The 9,711-nt window shown below is 39.8% G+C and overlaps 1 pseudogene; it reads right to left on the bottom strand.

Moving 5' to 3' along the window:
- Positions 1-3,012: 3,012 nt before the first annotated feature.
- On the bottom strand, positions 3,013-3,910 carry LOC129684494 (olfactory receptor 4C45-like; annotated as a pseudogene).
- Positions 3,911-9,711: the final 5,801 nt, after the last annotated feature.

Here is a 9,711-nt window from a genome sequence, read left to right as displayed (position 1 = left end):
GGACTGAACCTATACAGGCCTGTGTGCGTTGCCACACTTTCTGTGAGTTCATATGTATATCAGTCTTGTTGTGTCTGGAAGACACTGTTTCCTTGGTATAGTCTGTCTCCTCTGGCTCTTACAGTCCCTTTGCCTCCTCTTCTGCCTGAGCCCTGAGAGGAGGGCTTTGATGAACACATTCCATTTAGGTCTGAGTGTTCCAATGTCTCTTGTTCTCTGTTCTTGTTTGCCAGGAACCTGGCGTCTGACCATATGGAGCATCCTTACTAAGATCATAATCCGCTGTGATGACGTCCTTACGTGTGAATTGCTGTCATTTGCAATATAATTAGATGCGAGCTGAGGCTAGGACGTCAAGTCTTTTCTTTCTGCAGTCATGGCTAGTGCAAGGCACTAATTGTGTGCTATGACTATTCTGTTAGGAATGGCAGCCCCAGCAGCCATCGTTGTCTGGTGATATCCCCAAAACCTGAACAGAGTTTGAGCAGCTTTCACAATTGTTCATCTAATGTATGACTTCAATATAAACGATTAATTTCTTGCTCTTTAAGTAGATGTAATTCCACTTCGTTTTACTGAAGAATAGCTAAACACATATGAGGTACAGTGTGAGGCAGCTGGCATGCATTCACAGGGCTAATTAATGCCAGAGATAAGATGACACATTGAATCCATTTGGCCCTTTATCAATCATTATTGTCTTTAGCTCAAGGCAATTTTCTCAACGCTTTAAAAAGAATTTTACTTATATCTTGTTTTTAAGTGTGTGTGTGTGTGTGTGTGTGTGGCTATTAGGTAACTTGCTCAGTTATATCACACCTTATGTTGTGAGACAGGGTCTCTCATTTGTCCTGGAGCTCACTGATTAGGTAAAGTGTTAGCCGGGAAGCCCTGAAATCCACCTGTCTCTGTCTCCCAACAATGGGGTTACAGACGCTTTCCTGCCATGCTTGGCTTTTATGGGAATTGAGGCTCCAAACTCAGGTTCTCAGGGTAAGCATTTTTCACAGGGAGCCATTTCCCTAGCCTGAATTCTTTTATTTTAAACAGATAAATTTATACTTGAAGACATAACATAGAATTTCTGAAATAGTTGCTTGGTGTGTGTGTGTGTGTGCATGCACGCATGCGTAAATGAAGCAGATGTGCTCTCTCTGTGTGGTTGTAAATGAAAAACTTTCAAACATTTGGAAACCTCTCTAACTGAGGAAGGTAGAAAGTATATTTGATGAACACTGTCTTGAAGACTTGTCCAACCCTCTACCGCTTTCATATAGTTATCTCTCTTTCTTTTAAAATATAACCTCATTGAAACTACAACCTGTAGTGTTGAGCATAAAAATGTCAAGTATATTAGTGTTTATTTATTTCACACCTACAACAATATAATTTTGTGAGTTCTTGGTTCTTTTCTCTTCATATGTATTTTCCTAACAATAATATTAAAAATGTTTTATAAATGTATTGGTATAATGGTGAGATTGTTAAAGTGGGATTTAGATTGTATTCATTTTTCTTCTCACTTTAAAGAAATTCAGTGATGTAGGGGTTCTAAAAAACACTGTGAGCTCTTTCTGAGTCTTAATGCCAGTCCAGCCCTCTTATATGTATTCCTAACGAGAATTGATATTTCTGCCAGCAGAAGCAGAATAGATTAAGAAAATGAAGTAGACTAGATTAAGAAAATGTGGTATGCTTCAGAAACAATATTGTTGAGCTTTCATGGCTGTTTAGTAGTCATTATCTCACACTAGACAGTCATCTGGCCCTCACAATGTTCTTGTCTCCTCTTCTGCAACGTTCTTTAAGTTCTAGGTGAAGGGATTGCATTTAAGATGCACTATTTGGGTGGCTCCTCTCATGGCCACTAATTCTCTGCATTGCGACTGGTTGAGGATCTCTCCATATGCTGAAAAAAGAATTTTCTTTGACAAGCAGTGAAAGCTGTACTTATCTATGGCTATAGGGAGACTTATTTGGAACAATGTTGGCAGCTACATTGATTTAGCTTAATTAGCTCACCAGTTGACATGACAATGCAGATGGGAGAAATTTGGCAAGGCCCCACCCCATAAGAACTATGTGAAACCAATAGCTGCTGAGAGAGTGGAAATTAGTCTTTTTCAAGGATGACTTTCCTAATAGGTTATCTAATACCTAGTAGTCACCTCAACCATGTACTTATGAGCAACACTAAATGAACTCAGCACACATACACACTAAATAATTATAGAAAAAGAGATATGAGTAACTAGATATCAGATATGGAGAGGTGAAAATGATAAAAATATAATGTTCAAGTAAGAAATTCTCAAAATAATGAAAAAGAAAATGTGACACGTATACTGACAGAATAACATTGAGCTATACAAAGAATTATATTTACTTGAGGCTATGACATAAGGGAAATAGGTTGGCACTGAAAGCCAAATGCTGCATGTTCTCACTCAAATATAAAAGCCAAACATTTTTATCTTATTGAATTTCAGAATGCAATAGTGGTCATAGAGACTAGGAGGACAGGAAGGAGAGGAATAGTATGAGGCTGGAGAACAGGAACCAATATACAGGTGCATTGGAGGAACGCATACTAAGCACTGGGATGAACAGGCTTGATAGAAATTTATTATATATCTTGTAAGGAACTAGAAAAGGGTTTAAAGATTCGATGTTTAAAAAAACAATGGTTATGTAATAGGATGGAAGTATTTATCACCAGGATTTTATCATATCTACATGCATTATCACACTGTACTCCATTCAATGATATAATTATTAGTCAATCAAAGTGTAGAATACAGATAGGATATAATTCTCTATCATCATTTTAACCATTTAAGAAGGATAAAGGGCTGGGAGCTGTGGCTTAAGGGGCAGAGCACTTGATTGGCACATGTGAGGTTCCAGGTTCAATCCCCAGTATCAGCAAAAAACATAACAAGAAGGAGAACAACTGTCCATAAAACAACACTAGACATTGTTTCTAAAAAAAAAAAAAAGAATGCTCCAAGTTTATGTATCATCAACTTTTCTTATTTGGCTCCAGAGCTTCTTCATAACCTTGTTGACCTCCTCATTTCTGAGGGCATAGATTAAAGGGTTCAACATAGGTGTCACTAGGGTGCAAAATACAGTTACAGCTTTATCAGTAGAAAGGAGGTCATGGGTCTTAGGTACAGATATGAACAAGGTACAAAGAATAAGACAACAACAGTAACATGAGGGGCACAGATAGACAGTGTTTTGCGACGTCCTTCTGAGCTGTGATTCCTCAGGGAGTGAAGGATGACAACAAAGGAGCAACCAGCATAGAGAAAATTAGTAAACACAGGGACCCCACTGTTGGCAGCAATCAGGGGCCCCAGCGTGTGAGTGTCAGTGCGGGCCAACCCAAGGAGAGGTGGTAAATCACACAGAAAGTGGTCGATGATATTTGGGCCACAGAATGGTAACTGGGCCATAAATAAAATCTGAATCCCTCCATGGATGAATCCCAGGATTACAGCAGCCCCCACGAGGAATACACACACAGGTTGGGTCCTGATGGTCTTGTAATGCAGATGGCTACATAGCAATCATAAGCCATGGAAATCAGCAAGATGATTTCAGCTGCAGCAACAAAATGCTCAGCATAAAGCTGAGTCATGGATGGATATTACCCTTTTCTCAGAGATTAAGTCATAGATCGTTTTGGGTGCTATGGTAGAAGAGTAGAAGCCATGATGGACAAATAGGACAAAAAAAAGTACATGGGAGTAGCCAGGGCTGGGCTGATGAAGATGGTGGCTGAGATGAGCATGTTAGCAGCCAGTGTGATCAAAGAGATTATTAAGCACACAATAAATAAGAGTTTCTGCAGATCTGGGTCTTGGCTCAATCCCAGAAGGAGGAATTCTGTGACATTGTTCATGCTTTTCCTTAATTTAGTTCAGCATGTGTCCATATGATTACTTGAAAGAAATGTTCAAGTGCTATTTTAAATTCTAACCTAAAATACTTTGTCATCTCACTGTTGTAAAGGCTGAAATACAAACAGCTACATTTTTACTTCTGTAGTTAATATCACTTTGCAGATGTTTTGTAGATGAGGGAAGTAGGTTAGCTTATTACTGAATGTTATTATAATACTTCAACAAATAAAAGTCTTTTGGTTGTTGGAACAAGATTAATTGTTAACTTTTCTTAATTCTGGGAATAATCTGAAACAGGGCTTTCTTTTATCTTTGTGCTTTGATCTTGTGGGACAAATATGAATCTTAATTTATTTGAAATTACATTTGAGCATGACTGTGAATATTAAATGTCTGTGAACTCAGTTTGCATGGAAGTCAATGAACACTAAAGAACTAGTGTAAAGTTCCTGTGTTCAGTATGTATGATTACTCTGTATCATATGCACAATGACAGGGGACAGAGACAAAAGTATAGGGAGAATTATTTCCTTCCTGAAGGACAAGAGAAAATTAAAAGAAGTCATTGAGTGTAATTATTTCTAAAACAGCAACTTTTATGCCTAACTTCTCATGGCCCTTTTTGTTGTTGGATGCATGTCTGTAAAGTCCCTTTAAGTCCGACAAGGACTTTATATTTCCTAAAATTTTCCCAGATGTTGAATTATTTCTTCATTTAGGATTATGTTCAGGGTTAGGTAAAAGTCTGCTGGGCACCCCGTGAATGGAGTTACGGGGGTGAGGGAACCTATGAAAATATTGTTTCTATTTTTTTATACATTCAATCAAAATAAATGAGTTTATAGTTTTCACTAACAACTAGTAGAAATATTGATGCTATAAATATGTTTTCTTTCAATTCCTTCATATGTGACTTTCACTAGTACAGCAGTGTTCTTACAAAAGAAGAGAGATTTTATTCTTTCTCTTTCCCCTTTCTGCTTCTTTCTGCGTCACATGCCAAAAAAAGAAAAAGAAAAAAACAAGCCACATAATTTCCTTCCTAACACTAAAATTATGTACAAAGAGGTTAGCATCAAGACCTTTCAGTTACGAGTGACTAAAATATATTTGGTTTTTAGGGTGGCTTATTCCCTGATTGTTTTCTTTCTGCTCATGGCTCCTGTAGATGAGGACTATATCGTTAATCATTCTCAATCTATGTATAACTTAAAGTTCTAACTTCAAATTGGCAGCACATGGGGTATACTCACTTATAAGCGGATATTAGACATATAATAGAGGATAATCATACTAAAACCTGTCCACCTAAAGAAGCTAAGCAAGAAGGAGGACCCTGGGTATGATGATCAATCTTCATTCAGAAAGACAAAAGAAAAGAAGGTAAAAACAAGGAACAAGACAGGAGCCTACCACAGAGGGCCTCTGAAAGACTCTACCCAGCAGTGTATCAAAGCGGATGCTGAGACTCATAGCCAAACTTTGGGCAGAGTACAGGGAATCTTTTGAAAGAAGGGGGAGATAGAAAGACCTGGAAGGGTCTGAAGCTCCACAAGGAGAACAACAGAATCAAAAAACCTGGGCACAGGGGTCTTTTCTGAGACTGATACATCAATCAAGGATCATTCATGGAGATAACCTAGAACCCTGCACAGAGGTAGCCTGTGGCAGTTCAGGCTCCAAATGGGTTCCCTAGTAAGGGGAACAGGGCTGTCTCTGACATGAACTCAGTGGCTGGCTCTTTATCTCCCTCTGAGTGGGGAGCAGCCTTACCAGGCCACAGAGGAAGACTATGAAAGACAGTTTGGATGAGACCTGATAGGCTAGGGTCAGATGGAAGGAAAGGAGGTCCTCCCCTAGCAGTGGACTGGGGAAGGGGTATGGGAGGAGATGAGGGAGGGAGGGTGAGATTGTGAGGGGATGAGGGAGGGGCTACAGCTGGGATAACAAAGTGAATAAACTGCAATAAATAAGAAATTATATTAAGGAAAAAAATGGCAGCATTCAAATTGGAACAGGTGAAAAGCCTTTAAGCTGTTACAAACAAGACTTCAGAATCAGTGTATTTAGTGAGACTACTGGCCACAGCATTTTAAATGTGACTTCAGTCACTTTTGATATCACCTGATCTGGGATTTCCCACAGACTACTTAATGTTATTGTGTTTCATTCACTCATTTTCATAACAAAGCATTACAATTTGAGTCCGCTGTGAGACTATTAGGTCTACTTCAGTGAAAATAAATTGTCCAAATCACGAGAATCTGTTTAAATGTTTAAATGATGTTGAAAAGAAACAATGAGGTTTTTAGCAACCTGGATGTGGTTGAGTGTAGAGATGTCTCTTTGTAGATTGAGTGCAGCCACTGTGCCTTCCCCTTTGGGTACATGTAGAACAGTTTTCAGTAAACTCTGTGAGCTGACGTCTCTCTAGACAGTTCTCTAGCGTGGATGCTTTCTTTTCTTTTTCTTTCTGTCTTTTTTTTTTTATTGTTATTCTCATTTCACAATTTACTCTGAAATGAGCCATTTTATCCAGGAGAGTTTGACTGTTCTAGGGCTTACTTCCTATGCACTTTGTCACTGAGATATATTTATAGCCATATGTATTTACATATATATGGGGATATTATACTTCACATTAAAAGCTCTCAAAATACCTCAAAGCAGAAAGCCTTTGTGAATTCCACTGTAAAATGTGTAAGTGGATAGAGTAGTCTGATTTGACCTGGTTTTTTTTTTTCTACCTTTTTGGGCACTTGTTTTGCTTCCTAGTATCCCATGAACATTGTACAGAGAGAATTTCTTTCATTTCTAACTCATTTTCCTTTAACTTACCTCTGTAAAAACTCACCAAAGACAAGTAGTGTCTCTTAAACCAATATTGTTGCTACATCTCTAATAACTGGCTCACAAACTCTCTGGAATATCTTCTCCCTTGATTCTAAGATATTGTTTACATGGAGATGACCTAAGACCCCTGCACAGATGTAGCCCATGGCAGTTCAGTATCCAAGAGGGTTCCACTGTAATAGGAACAGGGACTGTCTCTGACATGAACTGATTGGCCTGCTCTTTAATTACCTCCCCCTGAGGGGGAAGCAGCATTACCAGGCCACAGAAGAAGACAATGCAGCCACTCCTGATGAGACCTAATTGACTAGGATCAGAAGGAAGGAAAAGAAGACCTCCCCTATCAGTGGATTTGGGGAGGAGCATGCATGCAGAGGGTGGAGGAAGGGAGGGATTGGGAAGGGAGGAGGGAGGGAACCACAGAGGGGGATACAAAGTGAATAAAGTGTAGTTAATAAAAAAAGTATTTTAAATAAAAAAAGATATTGTTTATATAGGCTTTCAGAGAGATATAGGATCTTGTAATGCTTTGATCTCAAGTACCCAAAGGACTGCTAATTGTTTCTGTTGAAATCTTTGCCAAGACAGTCACTTGAGATCTTCTGCTTAATTCCACTTGGTACCTTCAAACAACATTAGCAGTTGGGTTGCGGTTAAATAGGTAGCTACACTGCACTTAAGGATAAGACCTGAGTACTATACTTTTGAAAACTCCTTTATTAAATTTCAGTATAAAAACTTCTTTTGCTAATTGCATCTTTGTTTTAATTGGCCTAGTATATGGAATAGGTTTAGGTATAGTTTAGAATCCAGAAAAATGGGTTTCTCTCAGAAATCATGACTAGCCTAAAGAATATGCTTACCTAAAGATCGAAATGACAGTATTCAAGCATTAGCAATTGTGACAATTTCATTAATGGCCTATTTAGACAAAGTAATGATGCAGGACTATTAGCTACCATAGACTGGACAGGAATTTAAAAAAGTCAGAGACATAATTTTCCTTTAGTGTGACTACCTACCTCGCATGTTGTGCTGTGTTAACAGAGGGGCATGGAGTTTTGAACTCTACTCCACAAAGAAAAGATACTGATTCTTTCACACCTTTGGTGAAAGCCTTCTACTCCACCAGAGTCAGGTTAGCATCCTGAGCCTCAGAGACAAGGACAGCTCCCTGAAAACCAGGCAGAAGCTCCCTACCCCACCAGAAGCCATGCCAGCATCCTCAATCCTAGAAGATCTTTGGCCAAATAAGAGGCCATGCACATCACCAGAACTACAGCCCCCACCTTGGGTGAAAACCCCCTGTTGGACCAAAGGCCATTCTGGCCATGAGAAATCCATCCCACACTCTACTCAACCACAGGCTACATTCAGAAGATCAGAGAAGAAACAGAAACCAAGGAAGAAAATACCCATCCAACAAAGATAAGTCCAGAAATCTGTATGTTGACCAATAATCACTCCAAACCCAGATGCCTAAATGTCAGTGCAAGAACAGAATTAACAACAGTCAGGGCAATAGTCAACAAAAGAGCCCAGTCATTCCACTACAGCAATCCCAGAATATTCCAACATAGCTGAAGCACAAGAAAAAGACTTTAAAACCAGCTTTATAAAGATGATGGAGGTCCTTAAAGAGGAAATTAATAAATCCCTTAAAGAAATAAAGAAAAAAAGACAATTAGAAATTTGGAGGAAATCAATAAATTCTTAAAGAATGTCAAGAAAGCAATGAAAAAAAACAATAAAAACAAACAAACAAAGAAACAAACAAAACAACAATAACAAAAAAAAAAACCACAAAGACTTGAAGAGAACAAATAGGACCTGAAAATGGAAATAAAAGCAACAAAGAAAACACAAACTGAGGCAATTCTGGAAATAGAAAATCTAGGTAAGTGAACAGGAACTACAAACACAAGCATCACCAACAGAATATAAGAGGTGGAAGAGAGAATCTCAGGCATTGAAGACATGATAGAAGAATATATACATTAGTCAAATAAATTGTTATGTCTAAAAAATCCCTAACACAAACCATCCAGGAAATCTAGGACACTATGAAAAGATCAAACTTAAGAATAATAGGAATAGAAAAAGGACAAGGAAGAGATCCAAGATGGAGGTGCCAACCACACAGGATATTTGAACAACAGTGAGAGCAGGGTGATCGCAGGCCCTGCTGTGGACCCCAAAACCCTGCTGCCTGTGTTTCTCAGGGGAAAGGAGACTCCACGGGTATATGTGATGGTCCATTTCCAGGCCAGCTGGCTAATACTGGAAAAATTCTCAGGCTCCTGCTCAGCATTGCTGCAGCCTTAGGCTACCTGCCCAAGCACACCTTCTGTGGATACATTCCTGGCACAAGCAGCTAGCAGCTCAGACCTTGGGCACTCACTCTCACTGCCTGTGGAATGAATACCTGCCTGTACTGAGGGTGAGGCTCCAAACCTGGGCACCCGCTCTCACAGTCCTGTGGACCCCTTCCTGGTCCCAGTGGCTAGCAGTGCTCACTCTCACCATCTTGTGGAGGGGATACCTTCTGGTACTGTGGGGGAGGCTCCATTCTGCCTGCTCCCCAGCTTCCTGGCTCACCCAGGTCAGAATCAGCCAACACAGCACAGAACTGAGCTAAGTGCAGGACTCAAGTCCCATTGTCAGCCATCTCGAGGAAGCCAATGGGGCACTGGCTCAGCTCTAGGCACAGATATCTTTCTGCCTGTACCCCAGCATCCTGGCTTACCTGGACAAAAACAGTGAGTCCGGCACAGACCAGAGAAACCAGCAGAGCTGAGCTAGGCAAGGGACCCAAGTTTTATTGTCTACCTCCCTAAAGAGGCCTGTAAGGCACTGGAGCAGCTCTAGGCTCAGAGATCTTTCTGTCTGCGCCCCAGTTACCTGGTATACCTAGGTTACAAACAGTGATCCAGCAGAGACAGGGAAT

This window comes from Psammomys obesus, unplaced genomic scaffold (genome assembly GCF_907164565.1).
Source record: "Psammomys obesus unplaced genomic scaffold, mPsaObe1.curated_primary_1811, whole genome shotgun sequence".
Lineage (NCBI taxonomy): Eukaryota > Metazoa > Chordata > Mammalia > Rodentia > Muridae > Psammomys > Psammomys obesus.
The sequence above is the reverse complement of the archived record's forward strand: the minus strand, read 5'-3'. Positions and strand labels throughout refer to the sequence as shown.